Below are 20,448 nucleotides of genomic sequence, written 5' to 3' on the forward strand. Positions count from 1 at the left end.
CCTTGAACTCAAAGAGCACATCATGATGAACGATTCGGTGGTGGTCCCATCCTCTTAGGACCACCCCAAGCACAGTTATTGGCAAAAAAACAATCCCAACCAAAGGCCCTGCAAAGCATTATGGGATGAGATTAGCAGTGGGCAGTGAATATTATAGTATCCAATATCTAAATAATTCTACAAAGAGCCGCAGTTCAACTCATCGTTACTAGGTGTCTCTCACGAGTCAAATGCAAATGCTTGATGTTTCAATGCTTTTGCATTTGACTCGTGAGGGACACCTAGTAACGACTAGTGGAACTGCAGCTCTTTGTAGAATTATGTTGATATTGGATACTTTAATATTCACTGCTCACTGCTAATCTCATCCCATAATGCTTTGCAGGGCCTTTGGTTGGGATTGTATTTTTCCAATAACTGTGCTTGGGTTGGTCCTAGGAGGATAGGTCCACCACCGAATCGCTCAATAAGATGTGCTTTTTGTTTATGCTCTTTGTGTTCAAGGGATCTGCTTGGTGCTCCCCCTAGGTTAGGGGGGACCCAAAATCATCACCTCTCTCATTGCCTAATGTTTTCATTGATAAAGTTCTCGCTTGTGAATTGGTTAAATGCTTTTCAGCATGTAAAATTGCTTTATCAAAGTATCTGAGAATGTTGTTAATTTAGCTGCTACACATGATTAAGCACAGTTTTTGTACTGGGCTACTTGCAATTTGCTAGGTTGAGATTCAAGTTATGTGGATCTATCTTCCTCTCCTGATTCTATTCCCAAGTTCAGTTCCACCCTTATCTTTATCTCAAAGTGGATGAGCGCCAACCATCTTAAGCTCAACCCCGATAAGATGGAACTTGTCCTCACGGGTGGTCCTTCTAACCCTTGGTCCCCTGCACATTGGCCCCCCTCCTTTGGCCCCCCCCCCCACGCCTTCTCCCTCTGTTCGCACCCTTGTCATTAAAGTCAGCTCTGACTTAACCATGCACAGCCAGATCAGCTCTGTTGTGTCTTCATGTTTACTCTCCCTCCGTCTTATTCGGAAAATATCTCGCTTTTTCACCATCGACGCGCTTAAAACCATAGTCTTGGCTTTAGTCATCTCACGCCTCGACTATGGCAATGGCCTGTACGTGGGTATCCCCTCCCACGAATCCCGACGTTTACAGGCCATTCAAAACCAGGCTGCCCGTCTCATTCTCTCCCTCCCCAAATCCTCTCACATTACCCCGGCTCTGAAATCCCTTCACTGGCTCCCCATCCGCTTCAGATCCCTTTTCAAACTTGCTTGCTTTGCCTTTCGCGCCCACTCCCGCTCTGCCCCTGCCTACATCACTTCCCTCATTTCTTCCTATGTTCCCAGTCGCACTCTCCGCTCTTCCTCTCTCTCCCTTCTTCACATTCCCCGCTTCCGCAAATCCAGATCCGGGGGCACTCGTCTTTCCGTCCTGGCCCCCCAGTTCTGGAATAGTCTCCCACTTCATCTTCGCTCCATTCCTATTTTCAGCCATTTCCGTAAAGCCTTAAAAACTTTTCTTTTTTCTTTGGCTTTCCCTTCTTAGGTCGCCTGTGTCCCCCTCCGTGAGTTCTGACCCAGGTCCCCCAGCGCCAGGAAGCCGCTTGGCAGCAGTGCGCTTTATTAAATATTGTTTTCATTTCATTTCATTTCATTTCATGTGGAAACAAAAGGAGAATTACACTCTCCACGGAGATGGAAAGAGAGACAATCCTGCTGCTATCAGGGCCTCCTTATTTTCTGCAGACCAGGTCCTGGTTTTTTATTTTAGGGGATTTTAAGGTTGAATTGTGTCTTATTTGTCTTGATGGTGCCGTACGCGTACAGTCGCAGTCTCAGAGTCACAAGGGTCACTTGCACCACACCTGAGGAATGGGGGCACAGGCCAGATGTGGAGAGAGGGGGGGCTCCCCTGGGCCGCATGCCATACCCATACCTAACCGAGCTGCCTCTGCAGTCACAGGGCTCAAAGCGCAAAACGGCAGTAGCTAAACTGCTACTCCTCTGTTTGTGCCCTATAATCGTTTTATTTTTCATTTGCCGGCTCTGAGCTCGCATGTGCACAGAGGGATGGGGTCGAGGCACGTGAGGGGGAGCAGAAGGGCTATGCGCACTTTTAAGAGCGCATGTGTGTTTGACCAGCCATCTCAGGCCGGCCAATTACACATGCGAGCTGGAAAAACAGCACAGACTCCCTGGTCTAAGCGGAGCATCTTTTCAGCCCGATCAGACTAATCCCCGCACTGATCTCATAGCATGAGAGCAGGGCGGCGATAGCACGGGGAGTATAATGCTTCCCCAGTGCCTGCGGGGACTAGTAAGACCGAAGCGTGATGCCGGCGGAGGCCGGCAGCTCCATGTGAGTTGGTTTTATAAAACCTTTATTATATTATTCTCCTACCGCACACCCCTGCACTCCCGACCCCCGCCTCACCACCTCTTCATTGTGTCGGCAGCCACTGGGTACTGCTAACTCTTTGCCCACAATCACCGAAGTAGCCATTCATCTTGGTTCTTTGCTACTAATAGGAAGACCAGACTGTTTGAGAGAAAGAATATTTGCCTCATTAGGAGCTGGTTTTGCAAGGTGGTGAGAAATTTGCCCCACTGAGCAACGGGATTCCTACACTTGACATTAAGTAAATGTTGTCATTGTCCAGGCTCTCAAAAAACAATGATATATTACAAATTACAACTAAGTCTTTCTTAGATCTATGCTGAGAATGTTTCCAGGATGGACTTGTACTGTTTTTATTGCTGTTTCAGCCAATGAACATAAACACCGTTAAGGGGCCAGTTTATATGTGGGCGGTGCGTCGACTCCATCGCAATGGCGACCGAGTATACACACTTCCAACATAATGGTCCGCCCACTTAATTTAATTGGAGGCGGACCATAGATTTGGCTACTCCATCACCTCCACAGCAAACCTCTCCAAAGGCCCTTACTCTGTCGGGCCGCCAAAGAAATGGCTGCAAGTCCACCAATCAGGATGGGAAGACATAGCCGTCCTTTCAGTGCCCGTCACAGTCTGGCATACCGTGGCAGTATAATATGAATAATGCTCCCCGTGCCGTGGGAGAGGACTCCTACTTTAGGATGTTCTTTTTCAAAACAAAGAAAACTCTTTGGGCAGGGTTGTGTCATCTTGACGCAACCCTGCAATAAACAGCGGCATGCATTGACAGGAACCGCCGGGATGGTCATTCATACATTTGGCAGCGTTACATTCCCGTGTGAGGCCCATGTGGCTACGCAGTTTATTTCTTACTTTGTTCTATTTTTCAGCCGCAACCTCTTGCACATATTTGCGTGTGCGACAACGTTGGAATAGTTTCCCTGAATCTAACCTTGTTTAAACATCTGGCTTTACACAACATTATCACGACGCCCTGAACATCATGTACAGGGGCGCATTTCACACTATGTGCAATTGTTATCTCTATCTTCATCCACGGGGTGACAGGGGTATCTACATGTCCAATACATCGCTAATCTATACGTACATCGCAAGGCTGCCTTCTATTATAAATAATGAGCGTCCCAATAGATTAGCGGAGGAGACACTTCCGCTGACAGCGAGGGTTCCTGCATTCTGAGACTTCACCACTCAGCGGTCTGACATCCCCGTGAGGGGGGCTCCAGATTGTGACCAAGACGGTTCTTCATTCTCTCCCAACAGGTAATGGGGTTGGATCATTTCCAATACCTCAGCACCCCCTACAGCACGTCGTCATAATGACTTGAGATGTAAATGCATCACATAATAACAACGCAGTTGTAATGACCGCACTGTAATAGTACTGTGATGTAATGACAGCATTGTAAACGCTGTTTCCCATGCCTGCAGATATACACTGTCATAGCACCATGGTGAAACTATATCTACTATTTACGCTTTTGGTGCCTGTAATCACTTTCATCTGCTTCGGTCTATTAATCATTGCAGCACATGTATTCTATACAAGAATAATGTTGGCTCGATAAATATATTGAAAACGTCCCACTTCGTATTCTCTGTACACCTCTCTGATAATAAGTGAGCACGAGTGACGGAATGAAATGTTCTGTACTGCTTCCACAATCCCGGAGGGGTCAAGGTTGTCATGCTCAGTGGTTTACGGAAACCATTCGCTCTCTGGTAGGTTAGAGGGGCTTATGGTGGAACTGTGAGCTAGCTGGTCTCTAGGCCACATATCCTGCGGGGGGGGGGGTCCGGAATCAGTCTTGGCACCAAGCCCGTAGTTTATGTTGTGCAACAAACGTGCAGATCCTACGGATTAGTAGGAAGTACACCCAGCATGTGGTCCCTCCACCAAGAACACACAGTCATTTACTATCCCCTGATGGAACAATGGGCTCTCTGTAATAATATAAATCAAGTCCTAAGAATGAAGAGATGTACCAAGCAGAATTTTAAGGGCTTTTTCATAAAAAAGAATAAAGGTAAACTGGTGGCTGAGAAGGAGGATATTACAATGTTTGACTCCTGCTTGAATATTTTGTTTTGTGGGATTTGCAGCTTGTTGATGAAAACACATTTGCATTAGGATGTATGATGTTTTATGAAGAGTGCTGCTTTCGTTAAATACAGAAAAGACTGTAATCCTCGCCTCCACGTCATTGATAGAATTGAAAACGTCTGTTGCGTAAGCTCACACATGTTTCATTGGTGAGAGTACCATCCACATACAAGCCAACTGCACTTAACCCCTCCCCTGCTGGTGACGGAACCACTCCGTCATCAGCCGTGGTCGCGCTGTGCTGATGACGGAGCGGTTCCGTCACGGCCCGCTCGGCATGCCTGCGGATTCCGCGCCTGCGCTGGATATTCTATTGTGTGGGCGGGGCCGTGATGGAACCGCTCCGTCATGAGCATAGCGCAACCGCAGCTGGTGACGGAGCGGTTCCGTCACCAGCATGCGCCCGCCGCGCTGCCGCCCCTCCCCCTTAGCACTGCGGCGGAATAGCCGCCGCAGTGAAGGGGTTAATGCTAAGTAGAATCAAGAAAGCGGGGTGCCAGTGTGGGGCATGGGGCGTTTGCTGTCTCTGAGCGTGCGCAGTGTGACGAGAGTGCTTTACTTCTGGGTAGGGCGGGTGGTGCTGATGAACATGGCAGAACACAGCGCTGGAGGGCACGCTGGGGGTGTCGTGCAGGGAATCCTGGGAAGTGTTAGATAGTGTGCACTGTTAATCCCCAATCAACAACCAACCAATGGCGGCTCACCTCTCTCTTTTCTTTGTCCATCAGCGGCAGCAGGAGTGTGCCCCACGTGGAGGTCGCTTCACTTGCTTCCGGGGGTCTGTGTCTGAAACAGGAAGTGAGACCAACTGTTAAATATGTAAAAATATCCTCGCTACATTCAGTGGTGGCTGCCTCAGAACAGGGGTGGTGAAAAATAAAATAAAATAAACTTACTAGTGAATGCCGCTGCCTCTCCTCCGTCTTCTTCTCTGGCAGCGCACTGACAGCATGGAACGGAAGCACCCAGCTCCCAGACTCTCCCAGAAGGGGCGGCCTTAGGCATGTGCAAGTTGTGCACCTGCACAGGGCCACCAACCCCAGGGGCCACCACGCCAATATATATCCTTAATATAATAATCCTCTGAGGATGGATACATATTTGCCTGGCAGCCTCTGGCAGGGATTTGGCGGCCTCCGGCTCTGTTCCACTTGCAAACACCCTGATCCCCCCTCTTTACTGGCCTACGCGCTCTGCCCCGCCTAGACCCCCTCTTCCGGGGCCCCCTACCTACGCTCTCCGCCCAGGGCCACCATGAGCCTAGAGCCGCCCCTGCTCCCAGCCAATCATGCCATGCATTACAGCAGCGTTGTGATTGGTTTGAGTGCCGTCAGACAGGGAGTATACGCATGCACATGTTCTGCTGTGCATTACAGCCGGGGGGGAGAACATGCAAAGTGTGCATGATGGTTTGGCCGACCGAAGATTGCCGGCAAAACCGTCATACGCACTTAAGAGTGCACCACAGTCCTCCCCTTGCTCTGGCCAGCCCTAGCCCATCCTAACCTGGCTCCGAGTGGGCAGTGGACAATAAAATTATGATAACGTCTTGTTATTATCATTTCATTTTTTTTGCACTGCTCAAAGAGCAGTGGGTCGACGCTCCTCCACCCTAGTGGATGAGCCGCCACTGGATAAATTCATTGTACATTTTATTTCACGTTCATACGTCTCGTAGGGCAGGGCACCAGTTAGGTGGGCCCCATGAGATCTCAGGCCCTGGGGCAGGTTTTAAATGTATGTCACTTTAGCCGCCGCACCCAGAGTCTGGTGTTTCATTTGTAAAAACAATAAGCGCCAGAGCCCTTGTCAGGAGGATACAGCAGCTTGCACCAGCCATTTCCCCACCATCGCTCCCAATGACAGTACCATCACCGTTAACCATCACACTCATACAAGAGTGACAGTTCAGACGTTATAGATACAGATCAAATGACTACTGCCTGCCGCCCAGGCTATTTGCATAGCTTTTGGTGGCAGGTATTCATGATTTCAATGTGTATTTAATCATTAAACAACTGTTATTGTGCTCCTCACAAAATTAGACAGACAGCACCACCATGTGGCCGGCTGTCAGAAGAGCCAGCATTGACAATAAACTGCCGATGTCAAGCACCGGAAACCACCAGCTCAAATTAAGCACTTAAGAACTAAACAGGGTCTTGGGTCTCCCTCTAGCATTTGGATATGAATCTGAGTGGCATACCTGTCAGGTTGGGGGGCTGTGGAAGAGGCTGCAAAGGTTGCACACTCCCCCAACTCTAGACAGTGAGAAGGCGCTTTCTTTATCCTAAAACAGGGGTCTCTGTACTCCACCTGGGCTCAGTAGACGTCTAGCTGCCACCTTACAAACAGCAGGCAGGCCTCGCTCTCTGGGTCTCATAAGCAGCAGCCAGAGCCTTCCTTAGTACTTACCTTAGGACTTCACCAGGGGACTCCCAACAAAACATATATTGAGTATTTAAACTCCTGTCTCCAGGGGAAGCCTTCTAGCATCACCTGTTCGTGACAGGACACCCTCAGTCACAGCGGCAGTCTGCGCCATGTGTGCCTAAAGGCATCTTACTGGGCCTGGTGCCTGGAACTATCTGTAATGTTCTTAATTACGAGGGACACGAAGGTAAAAGTCAGCATAGAGGTTTATTTCTTACCACCTCACCCATCAGCCGCCCAGAAGTAACTGAGACATGAGACATGAACCACATTCCAGGTTCTATGTTCTGTCGAACCTAGATCCAAGGACAAGGAGAAGATTGACATCACCCTATCATTACGCCATGTCGCTTTGGCAAGAACAGCGTGCCCTCACCCGGTCTGAATGTGATGGCATAGGGTCAAAGAGCATCACTACAGAAGGGCCTGGCAGTGAACAAGGGAACCTTGACCCACAGCCTTAGGGGCGACCTTGACCCACAGCCTTAGGGGCGACCTTGACCCACAGCCTTAGGGTGACCGTCACCCACAGCCTTAGGGGTGACCTTGACCCACAGCCTTAGGGTGACCGTCACCCACAGCCTTAGGGGCAACCTTGATACACAGCCTTCGGGGTGACCTTGACCCACAGCCTTAGGGGTGACCTTGACCCACAGCCTTAGGGTGACCGTCACCCACAGCCTTAGGGGCGACCTTGATGCACAGCCTTAGGGGGGACCTTGACCCACAGCCTTAGGGGCGAGCTTGACCCACAGCCTTAGGGGTGACCTTGACCCATAGCCTTAGGGGGGACCTTGACCCACAGCCTTAGGGTGACCGTCACCCACAGCCTTAGGGGCGACCTTGATGCACAGCCTTAGGGGGGACCTTGACCCACAGTCTTAGGGGCAGTGCACTTCAATTCCCAGGCACGAAAGTACTGAATAGACTCCGGGTCACTTTCCTTTCATCTCCTCCAGTCCTAAGCACTTTTTCATGCACCAGGCCCCCTGGCACTGCCCAAGACCCACAAACATGGCAGCATGCCCAGGTGGGAAGAAAGCATGCCGCTTCTGGGAGCTCTAAAAATCATCCAGTTCACAAAACATTTAGTGCGAAACATTGAGTGCCCTGCGAGCTGCCAAAGTATTTAGCATTTAATTGGCAGACATTTACTTCAAAATAATGTCTTAAAAACAAAGATTTAACAATTGCGTTCGTATATATATATCTATATATATATAGATATATATACACGACGCATTTGTTAAATCTTTGTGTGTGTATATATATATATATATATTTATTAAGAACTTCGGCCACAGCTTTAACCTTTGTCATTTCGTCGACGGAGCCCCATTTGGCTCCATCCACCGAACACTTCCTCCCCACTCCTGCGGAGCGGATGCCATTGGAGGACGGACAATCAGGGCCGGACTGGCGACCGGACGTTTTGGAATGTTGCTGAGCTGGGGGCTGATTTCGTTGATGGGGACCTGCGTGTACTGAAGGAAATTCGTTTTGCTTTAATTATTTCGCAGTACACGCAGGTCTCCATGAACGAAATCAGCCCCCACCGCAGTGAAATCAGCCCCCAGCTCGGGAGGATTCCAAAACACCCGGTAGTCAGTCCGGCCCTGAGGACAATCCCCCCTCTTTAGGGTGGGCAGTGGGCAGTGTAATGCCTTTTTATCCTGTACTCACAGCTGCAAGGGACAGGAAAAAACACAATGAACACTGCACCCTGGAAGAAAACCCTCAGGGAGGGCCGTCATTAGGGGTGTGGTTTCCAAAAACAAACCCCTGCTTAGGAGGCTTGTTTGAGAAAAACAACACAACATTGAATAATTTAGGACACACAGCAGAGTACACCAAATGTTCAGAACATTGAAAGGTAGCGCCCTGACAGCGGCCTCTTTCCGTGTACAGACAGTGCTTGAAATTAAAAAAATAGAAAAAATAGAAGGGCGGGTACCTGTAGCAGGGTGCCTGCTAGTTTCTGAGAAGTGCTGGTACTCTCCAATTAAAAGTGTAGCATTTCTCTTGTGAAGTGCCGGTGCTCTCCCTCTCAAAATAAAAAAGTGCCGGTACTCCGTACCGGACAGTCCCGGCCCATTTAAAGCACTGTGTACAGATTACTGCTGGGCCAAAAGTCATCTCTAAATTTGGCGGGCGGAGTACCCTCAAGATGGCGGCCCTCATGTCCCCTGCCATCCCGCCAGACAAACTGTCTACCAAACTCAAACCAGCCCTGCTCAGCCGAGCTCCTGTGTACAGCGAACACAAAAAGCCGTTTGAGTGGTAGCATCGCTGCTGTGTTGTCCCATCCAAAGACCGTTCAGGGGAACCTCGTTTCTTTAGGGTACTGGCCTATATAGGACTTATTTTTACATGAACTTGCAATATTTGTTTTGAATATTTTACTGCTAAACATACAGTTGAACTTGAATGCGTGTTGGGTCTGGTGTTAAGCACCCACACACATTACACCTAACTGAAAACAACAACATGCAGGTGAGAGAGCGCAATTTGAATGAAACGTACGTATACGCCATATGTACAAGCCCATGGCGTAAAGTTAGCTAATGTAACTTGAGAAATGAGAAAATGTATCCGTACTTATTCAAGAGTGTTTTAGTAGAGATAGAAAGCCCCTATAGAGTATGGGCTATAATAGAAATGTGTGGAAATGCTTAGAAATATTAGACGTGATTAATCAGGATCCATGTTATGTAGCTGCTAAAGGAGGAATGTCATGCTGCAAAGCATAGAAGGGAACAGGCCTCATGGCCAGGGCAAGGAAGATTGGAAATGTACACTTATACATGACATGGATTGCACTGTTATTTAGTAATTCTGTTTATTCCTTAGATTTATATTCCATAGAAGTGTTTCTCATAATTAAAGAATAAGGTGTTAACATGTTATTTTAGTTCTCGAAAGGATTTGAAGAGAATAGAACCTCTGCGAGAAGGGTTGTAGGCCTGAAGAGAGAAAAAGGTTTTTTCTAATTTGCACGTGCTGGTACATGTCGAGTTGTGTCGAGAAATAAGTTGCAAACTTCTGTTAGAAGTCTATGAGAAATGGGATCCAAGTTGCGGATGTCTGTCTGCAGGTGCGAGGGGGGTTCCAATCAAAAGTTTGATGAATAGAGCTCTGTTCGAGGAGACTGGTACAGACATGGAGGAGGATTCAGGAATGTTTAGGGGGTATCAGCGAGCTGGAGAAGAAGCCTGGGAAGCAAGGTCAACGCTAAACACGAGGCCCAAAGGAAGATCATCATGGAAAAAGCCAGAACCGACACCACGTGAGGGGCGTCTTTTGAGGGGCGTTTCAACTGTAATTATGATTTTGTATTAGGGACAGCACCCCTGGGTGGAGCGAGAGCAGATGCCTGGGGACCTTTCAGAGAGCGGATGGGTAGGCAGAGAGGGGTCATGACTGGAGATCATAGGTTTTCACCTAAGACTAAGAGTGGGTGAACTTCTTAGGAAGTCATTCACAGCTGACACCTTTGATAGGTTGGGACTTTGTTAAGTAGGGATACCATCCAGTACAGAGTAGGGACAGCCTAACCTGATTCCTTCCTTCCTTTGTAAATGACGGATAGATTCCAATTTGTGTCTATTCTTGCAACCCTGATGATTTTGGAATTAATTATAGTGATATTCTTTGGTCGCCTAAGAATTTTTAGAGAACATATGTTTGTATTAGTGCCTCTATATCTTTTGAATCTCGTTTTGAGATGCCTGTATTTGCAGTTATCCGTGACTCTATAATAAACCTTTGAAACTTAGAAGTAGTATGTGGTTTTTCAGAGTCGAGCCCATTATTAGTCAAACTAACCTGGTATTGGATGCACTTTCTTTCCTCAATGACAGGCAATAAAGATTCAGTCGACCTGAACGGGGTTTAGATCAAGAGTGGTAAACTAGAGATCAAAAATCCCGCCCTCCCAGTTGGTAGCTATAGAGGATGGTTGCCTTCTTGAGGAAGGTGATCTAGGCCAGGTTAGATTACCCCAAGGCCCCTAGAGATCGATGATCAGAAGAATCGCCCGCCGAAGAGGGTGCTGACGGCGTGAGAAAGAAAAGCAGCAGTATCGGTCGAGAGTGAGTATAAAGGGTCATGCGTGTTAGATTGCGGTGTTTTTGTGTTTTATCTATGTCGTAATGTCTTGCGGAGTTGAATGCCTGTAGAGTGACTGTGAGCGCGCGCAACCGGTGCAAATCTTAAGTTCAGAAGAGAGCTTAAGTGGTTCGGGTGTATCGGACATCCAGAGTAATTGTCAACCAGTGTGAAGGGGGTCATGAGGTACCATTGATCGCCCGCAGGACCGTGATAGGGGGAACGTAAGAGTGAGTGTGTGAGTAACGGACGCTGGTCGGAAGTTACTGTGTGTAAGCAACCTATCAGAGAGACGATTGCCTGGAAAGGCATTTCGTCAGTTGTGGTGACAAGTACAGATAAACTGTGGACGCACAGGCAAGAGAAGTGATCGCTTGGTCGGAAGTAATCACCTTTCAGTGTATGAATGGGAGGCATGCGTGACCGAGAGACGAGCTGAGAAAGGAGGGGAACTGCTGCAAAGGGGAGACGAGTGACGTCAGAAAGTGCCGCGCTGGGATTGGCCGGTAGGGTGAGACCACGCTGTGATAGGCCAGCTAGCAAAGCCGCGCTAGGATTGGCGGATTGTCACCAGGAAGTAAACAGAATAGCGAAGCAGGAAATTGTACATTTGATCATGAAGTGTTTTAAATGGTTAAGAGCGACGTTTAAGAGAGAGAGGCGGAGATCTTATGATGGGGAAGAGGCCCCGCCGGAGGGTACGCCGGCTAATTATATGGCGACGAATGTTGGGTTGCATACTATATTGTGGATTTCAAATTGGTGTAAGATTACAGAAGGGAATGAGGAACTGACGTTTCCAAAGTATGGGACGTTTAGATTAGAGATATTACATCAGTTAAAAGCAGTTATGACCTCAATGAGACCTCTGCCTAGACCGACCCAGTTTGAAGCCCTTAATGCATGGATTAGGGCGGCGCACGATAGGAACCAGAACAGGCGTCAAGAAAGGGTGAAACGATCGGTAAGAGCAGTGCAGGATGCCAAGTGGGATGCGGATGCTAAAAGATGGAGAGTGCATAACCTTGAAGTAAACAAATTGTACCCAGTGATAGAGGTGGCGGGAAACAGGAGCCCATTAGAGGAGGATGATGAGAGCGAGACAGAGGACAGCCTGATAAATAGGTTGCTAACAGATAGGCCACCCCCGTACAATAGAGAGACAGAAAATGCCGAGCCCAGCAGAGAAGGAGGGGCTGGCATAGGGGAGTATAGATCGCTTCCTAGCACGGATTGGGATCCCACTGCAAGTAAAGAATTGCCTCAACCTAGTCCAGTGCAGAAGGTAGTCGGAAGGTTTGTGGTACAAAAGGTGCCAGAAACGGAGTGTGCCACTTCCTATGCACTACCAGACGCCCTGCAAGTACCTGTTACGATAGGTCCTATAGTATCGATTTATGACCCAGAGAGAGCCAGAGGGGAGGAACAGGTACGATTGGACAGGGAGAGAGCAGAAATGGCGAGGAGGAACGATACAATCAATTCCCCAAGACAGCTGCCAGGACCAAGGGACTGGAGCACCCCAGTACATACAGCAGTAGATCCCACAAGAGATCAGGGGGGCCCGAGATGGCCGGTAGATCTGAGGGGATCAGAGCCGAAATCCTTCCAGGAGTTAAGAGAGTACATGAAGGAATGGGATGCGACAGTAGAGGCTCACAAGAACCTGATAGCAGCGGAAGCTGGAAGGGAAAGCCAAGATAGCAGGATCCGGACTCACTGCGGGGCTGACGAAAGCAGTCCGGAGTGGGACGAGAAGGGTCAGGAAAGTAGAGGATATACTCGTCATACCAGGAGTGGAGGTAGACCAGTATTGGAAAACAGGAGCCCTGAGTGTGGAGGGGTGTCCCGCCCCGTTCACAGCGAAGGGGATAGGAGAACGCAGGAGTACAGGAACAGCTTTAAGTGCACCCACTATGCGTCTGGCAATAGTGGACAAAACGAGAGTTGCGAGAGGTCTCGCCATGACCCCTGTAATCAAGAACATGAACGGAATACCGGGGACATGGGGAGTCGAGAAGGAGCTTACCAGGTACTGAGTGACACTAGGCAACGAGGGAATAGCGACAGGGTGGAGAACAGCAGAGAATCCTATCATGGGGCTAGGGAAAACAGAGAGAATGGACAAAATGAAATTGGGGGAAACAGGACGGTGTTTCACCACCCTCCAAGGGAAGATGGCCGAGCATGGGACTTAGAAAGATGGGAACAAGGGAGGATTCTCCTGAACACCCCTGAGCCTAGGCGTAGGACTCGGAGCTGGGATGGGAGAGATACCAATGAACACCCTAAGAAAGACATGTTGCGAGCCGAGATAAAAGCAAAGAGACTTGATGTCGCCAGTTTAAAATCAGATCTGGATGACATGGTAGATGGTACTTTGCCTTTGGAGAGGATGGACATGTACGAGCAGGATGAAGTACTGTTCATGGCAAAGGACATCACTCGGAAAGCGAGAGCAGCACATGAGAAATTAGCCGAACTGGCAGGAAAATACATGGTAGACTTGTCAAGGACCAAAGCATTACAGGGTAATCACCGGCTACATTATTCAGATCAGGACCTGGATGAGAGAAGAACAATAGGATTAAAAACACACATAAGGGAACTGATCACTGGAATAAGGACATGGAGAGCGCTGGATAAATGGGAAGAAAGATGGTCCAAGAAAGGGACCGTCAGGAGAAGCACACTTGGGATGTCCCCAGAGGGAGGGCTGCAGAAGATAGAGGCATACCCTTTGCGTGAGGTTGCAAACGGGAGCTACGTGCATGTGCCCTGGAGTAGGGGGGACTTAGCTGCCTTTACCAATTCCTTCCCTAAATTGAGGGAGAATCCAGTAGAGTGGTACAAGCAGGTAGAGAGGTTCGTAAAAATCTCCAAAGTACTCTGGATTGACCTGAACACCCTGTTTGACATTGTGGTACCAGGAGACTTGTGGTCAGCATGTAAGGTTAGTGCTGAATGGCCCACATCAGAACCAGAGAGAGATGCACGGACTAATGGACCGTCCGAGACAGTAATGACAAAATATGAGAGAGTGATGACTTGGCTGAAGGAAAAGGTGCCAATGCAGGACATAGATTGGGTCAAAATAGATCGAACTAGGCAGGAACCCAAGGAGACAGTTCATGAATATTATGAGAGGTTGCTGAAGGCGTTTAAACAATATAGCGGGTTGGACGTAATGGATCCTAAAGACATAGGGCAGTTTGTGTCTAAATTTGTTTTGGGCTTAAGACCGGATATTTGTTTAATGATTCAGCAACACTTGATTTGTTGGCAAAATAAACCTTTGGACGAAATTCTGAGATATGCTAGGTACTGCAGTGATGAGATAGATTCAAAAGCCAAAAAGCTAAAAGAAAAACTGATGGTGGTACAGATGCAGTCAGCCGGTAAGGGTGGACAACAGCAACAGGGAACAGGGACCGTGCGCAGGAGACAGAATAACCAGAACAAAGGTAATGAGGAGAACTCCAACTCAAGACCTAGGGTAGACATTGCGACATTGAAAAAGACGACCTGGTGTCATCAATGTAACGAGGTGGGACATTGGAAACGAGAGTGTCCCTACAACGTTGAAATTGGAGAACTAGAGATAGAGGAGGAAGAGGTTCAAAACACTCCAGGAAAAGGGGCAACAGCATACCAAGGAAAGGTGGTCAAAGGGGGGACCCCAGCTCCACGAGCCCAGTTCCCTCAACCACCCCGAATAGGGACAGGGGGAAAGACCTATAGACAGATGCCTCTTTTCGTAGGAGGAGAAGAGTGTTACTACGTTGATCCCCTAACGGGACAGAGAGTGGAGAGAGAAGACTGTACCCTCGGGGCAGTCTTAGAGGTGGACCAAAGGGGACCATACGTGGAGGCCGAAGTGGCAGGGTGTCCCACGACTTTCTTGGTAGACACAGGGGCCACTCGATCCACTTTGAGATCAGCTGTAGTCCCAGGCCTGCCCATGTCAGGAGAAACGATTCAAGTGGTGGGGGTCGCAAACAGGAGAATAACAAGCCCATTGACCGAACCAGTGCTAGTGAAAATAGGGAAATACAGCGATGAGCATCAGTTTGTGGTTTGTGATTCTAGTCCTGTATGTCTATTGGGAAGGGATTTATTGTGCAAGTTAAATTGTACAATATACTGCACACCGCAGGGAGTGGAGGTACTGACTAATGATAATGACGCTGACTTTAAGGTCGCAAACTCAAGAACGTGTGTGGAGCTGTATCCCACTTTGACAGTGGATGAGCTCCCTTGGGATCTAAGGGAGACCGTGACCCCAGAAGTGTGGGATTTCACTGGGGAAGAGATTGGACTAGTCAAGGGAGTGGACCCAGTGAAAATCATAGTAAAACCGAATGCTGAGTTTCCAAGAACACCCCAATATAAATTGACCCCAGAAACGATTGCAGGTATAAAACCCGTGATCGAGTCCATGATTAAGCAGGGAATACTGAAAGAAATCGTGGGTAGTCCATGTAACTCCCCGATTATGGGTTTGCAGAAACCAAGTGGGAAATTCAGAATAGTGCAGGACCTTCGAAAAATCAATAACATAGTTGTCTCATGTTGTCCAGTGGTACCGAATCCATCAGTGATATTATTTCAGATACCGTTCCAAGCCGAATGGTTCACAGTGATAGACCTTTGCCAGGCTTTCTTTTCGATCCCTTTGGACGAGGATAGCCACTTTCTTTTCGCTTTTAAGCTGGAAGGTCGCGTATTAACATGGTGTCGTATCCCACAGGGGTATACAGAGAGCCCATCGATTTTTAACCAGCTTTTGAAGAAAAATCTTGAAAGTCTGGTACTGCCCCAGAATTCGGTTCTGGTCCAGTACATAGACGACCTACTTGTTGCGTCAGAAACTGAAGAAGCTTGCAAGGAGGACTCCATTGCTTTGCTAAATCACCTAGCTGCAAACGGGCACAAGGTGTCTCCGAGCAAATTGCAGTACTGCCTGACGGAAGTGCAGTATTTGGGGCACAGAATTGAAAAAGGAAAACGGAAGGTGTCACCAGACAGAATAGAGGCGATCATGAAAATGAACGCACCTAAAACACAGAGAGAGGTCAGGATGTTCCTAGGGATGGTGGGTTATTGCCGACAGTGGATAGCGAACTTTTCACTGAAAGCAAAACCCTTGCAAAAACTGACGCACAAGGAGGTGAGTGATCCGGTGCCATGGGACAAAGATTGTTTGATGGCGTTCCTGCAGCTGAGAGAGGACCTGTGTCGTGCTCCTGCTCTGGGAATGCCAGATTACGACAAAACATTCTTGCTTTACTGTTGTGAAAGAGAGGGTTGTGCTTTGTCAGTCCTGGTCCAAATCCATGGGAATGCCCGTAGACCAGTCGCCTATTTTTCGGCTACCTTAGACCCAGTAGCCGCAGCGTTGCCCGGATGTCTCAAATCCGTTGCTGCAACGGGTGTCAGCATTGAAAGGTGCGAAAACATAGTCATGGGACACCAGTTAGAGGTGTATGTGCCACATTCTGTTGAACTGTTGATGACCAGGACCAAAACTCAGCATCTGACCAATAGCAGGCTCACGCGCTATGAGCAAGTCATTCTTGCTGCAGAGAACGTGACCCTCAAGAGATGCTCTGTTTTGAACCCTGCTACATTGATGCCACTCCCAAGTGACATTGAGGATGATGAATGTACAGACCACGATTGCCTTGATGTGACTGAACTATGCACCAAACCGAGACCCGACATCGTGGATGAGCCACTGACTGACCCTGATGAAGTTTTCTTTGTTGATGGCTCATGTGTAAGAGACGATGTTGGTCAGTTGAGAGCAGCTTATGCTGTTTGTACAATTACTGGAGTTGTGTAAGCCGCATGCTTGGAAGGAGTACACTCCGCTCAGGTAGCTGAAATTATTGCATTGACGCGTGCCTGCCTGGCAAGCAACCAAATTCGAGTCACCATATACACCGATAGCCAATATGGTTTCGGGGTAGTTCATGATTACGGGCAATTGTGGTCTCAAAGGGGTTACATGACCTCTTCAGGTTCACCCATTCGAAATGGGGAGTTTGTACGCTTATTGTTGGAAGCCTTGCAATGTCCGGCAGCTATTGCCGTTGTGAAATGTACAGCACATACCAGAAACACAGACTTTGTGTCACAGGGCAATAGATACGCTGACGAAGTTGCACGTTATTGTGCCGAACAAGGATACTCCTTCACGGAGGTGGAAGTGGGTGGAATAAATGTAAGGACTGAATTAGCTATGATATTGGAAACCGTAGATACTTGGGACGAGTTAAAATGTATACAAGAAAATGCACCCGATTTTGAGAAAAGAACATGGGAAACTGCCGGATGTGTGATGGGCGAAACGAACTTTTGGGTTTCAGCAGATGGAAGGGCAGTGTTGCCAAATGAGTTGGTGAGCCCAATGGCAAGGCAGATACATGGTCCAGTACACCTAGGGAGAGACGCTATGTTGAGGGTATTCAGACAAACGTGGTACAACCCCAAGTTTAGAGTAGCCGCAGAAGCAGTGTTCCAGCGTTGTGTGACCTGTCAGCAGCTGAACATAGGAAAAAGAACACCAGTTGCATTGAGTCACATAGGGAGGTCTGGGGGTCCGTTCAATCGGATGCAACTGGACTTCATTGAAATGCCAAGATGCAACCGCCTTCGATACGTCCTGGTGGTTGTTTGCATATTTTCCAGATGGGTCGAGGCATACCCTACACGCAGGTGTGACACCCTCACAGTAGCCAAGTTATTGCTTAGGGAACTCATCCCGCGCTTCGGGGTACCGGCCTCTTTGGAATCAGATAGGGGAACACATTTTAACAGCGAACTTGTGAAGATGATTTGTGCAGCCCTGAACATAGACCAGAAATTGCATTGTAGCTATCGACCAGAAGCTTCGGGAATTGTGGAGCAGATAAATGGCACCATAAAGTCCCGAATTGCCAAAATGTGTTCATCAACGTCTCTGAGTTGGCCTGATGCCCTGCCACTAGTTCTTATGAGCATCCGTAGTACCCCAGACAGAAGAACGGGACTCTCACCACACGAGGTGTTAATGGGGAGGGCAATGAGATTGCCATCAGTACCAACTGCAGCATTGTTGAATATCACAGATGATATGATCCTGGACTATTGTAAGGGTCTGTCTGATGCCATTCATTCTGTGTCCCTTCAGGTGCAGGCTGCCGAGGTCCCGTCGTGCCAGGACTTGTGTCATGACCTGTGCCCTGGAGACTGGGTACTGGTCGAAAAGCACGTCAGAAGAAGCTGCCTAGATGTCCGGTGGCGTGGGCCCTACCAGATCATCCTAACATCGAATACTGCTGTGAAAGTGGGAGGTCTGCCCAACTGGATCCACGCGTCCCATACGCGGAGAGTTCCAGCACCTCTGGAAGAAACAGCTCCTCTCTCGGATGTAAGTCCAGCTGTGGACAGAGAAGCCATAGAGGGGCCAGCCAAGCTGTAGAGGTGCCAGAAGAAGCTGGGAGCGTGTCTGACCAGGCCGAGGACGGTCAGTACAATAGTGAAACCGACGACGCTACAGAAGGAGGAAGTAGCTGGGAGTATGAATCAGACGCTGGCCAAGCTGAAAGTGAGCCCGAGCAAAGCAGCAGGGCAAGGAGCAGGAGGGCAAGGCGTGGAGAGGCCAGCTGGCCGCAAAAGAGAAGGTCAAGCCTGAGGTCAACTCCAGAGAGACCCCTTGCTCCAATATCCGAAGACTCAGACCTGGACGAAGGCGCTCTGGGCTCAGAAGCGGCAGATCCAAGAAGGTCAAGGAGAGTACGTGTGCCTAGCAGAAGATACGCCACTCCTGAGTGGACATACCTGGCGACAGATGTCTTGGGAACGAGCTACAGGGAGAATAAGGGCGGTGATAGTGACCAGCACTGAACCCATCATCACAGTAGAAGTACAGCTGTTGGTGCCTGGAGTCGAAACAGAAGGGTCACTAACGTTCAAAATCCCCAACCCTCCCTACCTAAGCAAGTTAAAGCACATGTTCTTCACCGAATTGCAATTCCCCGACTTCGGAACAACGATAACAAGTCATGAAGAGCACATTCTTCGTTTGGAAATATTGAACTACGCTATCCAAGCCGCAGGTTCAAGCCTCATTGTAGATGCTTAAAGACTTTGTAAATAAACGAGAGTGAGAAGATAACCTAGCGCCTAGGGAAGCAGAGAAAACTTAGGGGTTTCCTTTAAGTTGACGGAGAAGGGCTAGGGTTGTCTGTGTTAAAGTTCAAAAAGACTTTGCAAAAAGAGATTGCCAGCTTCCGATTGTGTGGTTCTAAAGACTGAAGGATCAAGAGAGACTGTAAAGGAACTCAAAGAGAAAGAACTTTGTGTTGAAAAGGAGAAAGGAATCATACTGTCTGAAGAACATGGTGGCCGGTAATCCGAACCGCAGAGCCAAATGTATAATAGGCACACTAATAGTGGGAGTGATATTTCTTATAGCTTTAGTAGTTACTGTATCATATGTGATGGGACACGAGAGTGAGGCAAGGGTACCAGACGAAAAATCTGTAGTGACACCAAAACCCACTGCTGCTGGTAAGAAAGGGGAAACAATACAGGAGAAAGCGTTATTAGTAGCAGAAACCCGTAGGTTACATATGGATGAGTCCCAGGGCGACTATAGGTCAAATGCTTATGCCAAACTGTTATATGAGTATGTTGATGCCATGGAGGTCAAGGACTGTTATGTGTGTATGCAACTGCCTGCGTCTGTGGTTGAAGGCATTAGATACCACCACCTCCCACTGACTTATGGCATTACATGTAGTTTATTGCTTAGCATATTTTACGGACGAGATAGTTTTGAATACTATTTTTCTAATTATGATTCAGTGTTACCAGAAGTCCCAAATTATAAACAAATGAATAAATGGGACTACTATAAGAGTGAAGACAGATTGGCGAAGTTTTTCATTCCTTGGGATACTTTAGATACTTCACATGCCCGCAGAAATAACCTGACTTGCAAAGTGTCAGAAGTCGAGAAGAAGTTTATAGGGCAAGTGGATGATCGTTACAGAAGGCAAAAGATTCTGAAAAAATCAGGACAGTGGAAGACAGATTGGACCGAGGAGGAGAAAGCACACAAAAGGAAGGGTAGTAGTGGTCCAATAGCTTTGGATCGAACACAGAAAGGGAAGTTATGCCTTCACAGAAGCCAAACGTACTACGAAAACGTATTCGTAGGGGAGGTCAGTTGTGAACATGCGTTTAGATTAGAGTATTACACAAAGGACTTCTTGAAAGGAATGCAAGTGATTCCAAATGTATATTTTGTATGTGGAAGAAATGCCTACGTGAGACTACCTGATAACTGGTACGGATCATGTTATTTGGCAATTGTCTTCCCCAAAAT

The 20,448-nt window shown here is 48.2% G+C and overlaps 1 protein-coding gene across 6 annotated transcripts in view; it reads right to left on the bottom strand.

Annotated features, from left to right (window-relative positions):
• Positions 1–20,448, bottom strand: part of SLC43A3 (solute carrier family 43 member 3) — a 468,756-nt gene that overhangs the window by 308,992 nt on the left and 139,316 nt on the right. For all 6 annotated transcript variants that reach the window (XM_086953361.1, XM_086953355.1, XM_086953354.1 and 3 more), the window contains one exon: positions 5,237–5,318. The gene's annotated coding sequence lies outside the window, so the exon portion shown is untranslated. The remainder of the gene's footprint in view (positions 1–5,236; positions 5,319–20,448) is intronic.

Source organism: Lissotriton vulgaris, chromosome 1_2 (genome assembly GCF_964263255.1).
Source record: "Lissotriton vulgaris chromosome 1_2, aLisVul1.2, whole genome shotgun sequence".
NCBI classification, from domain to species: domain Eukaryota; kingdom Metazoa; phylum Chordata; class Amphibia; order Caudata; family Salamandridae; genus Lissotriton; species Lissotriton vulgaris.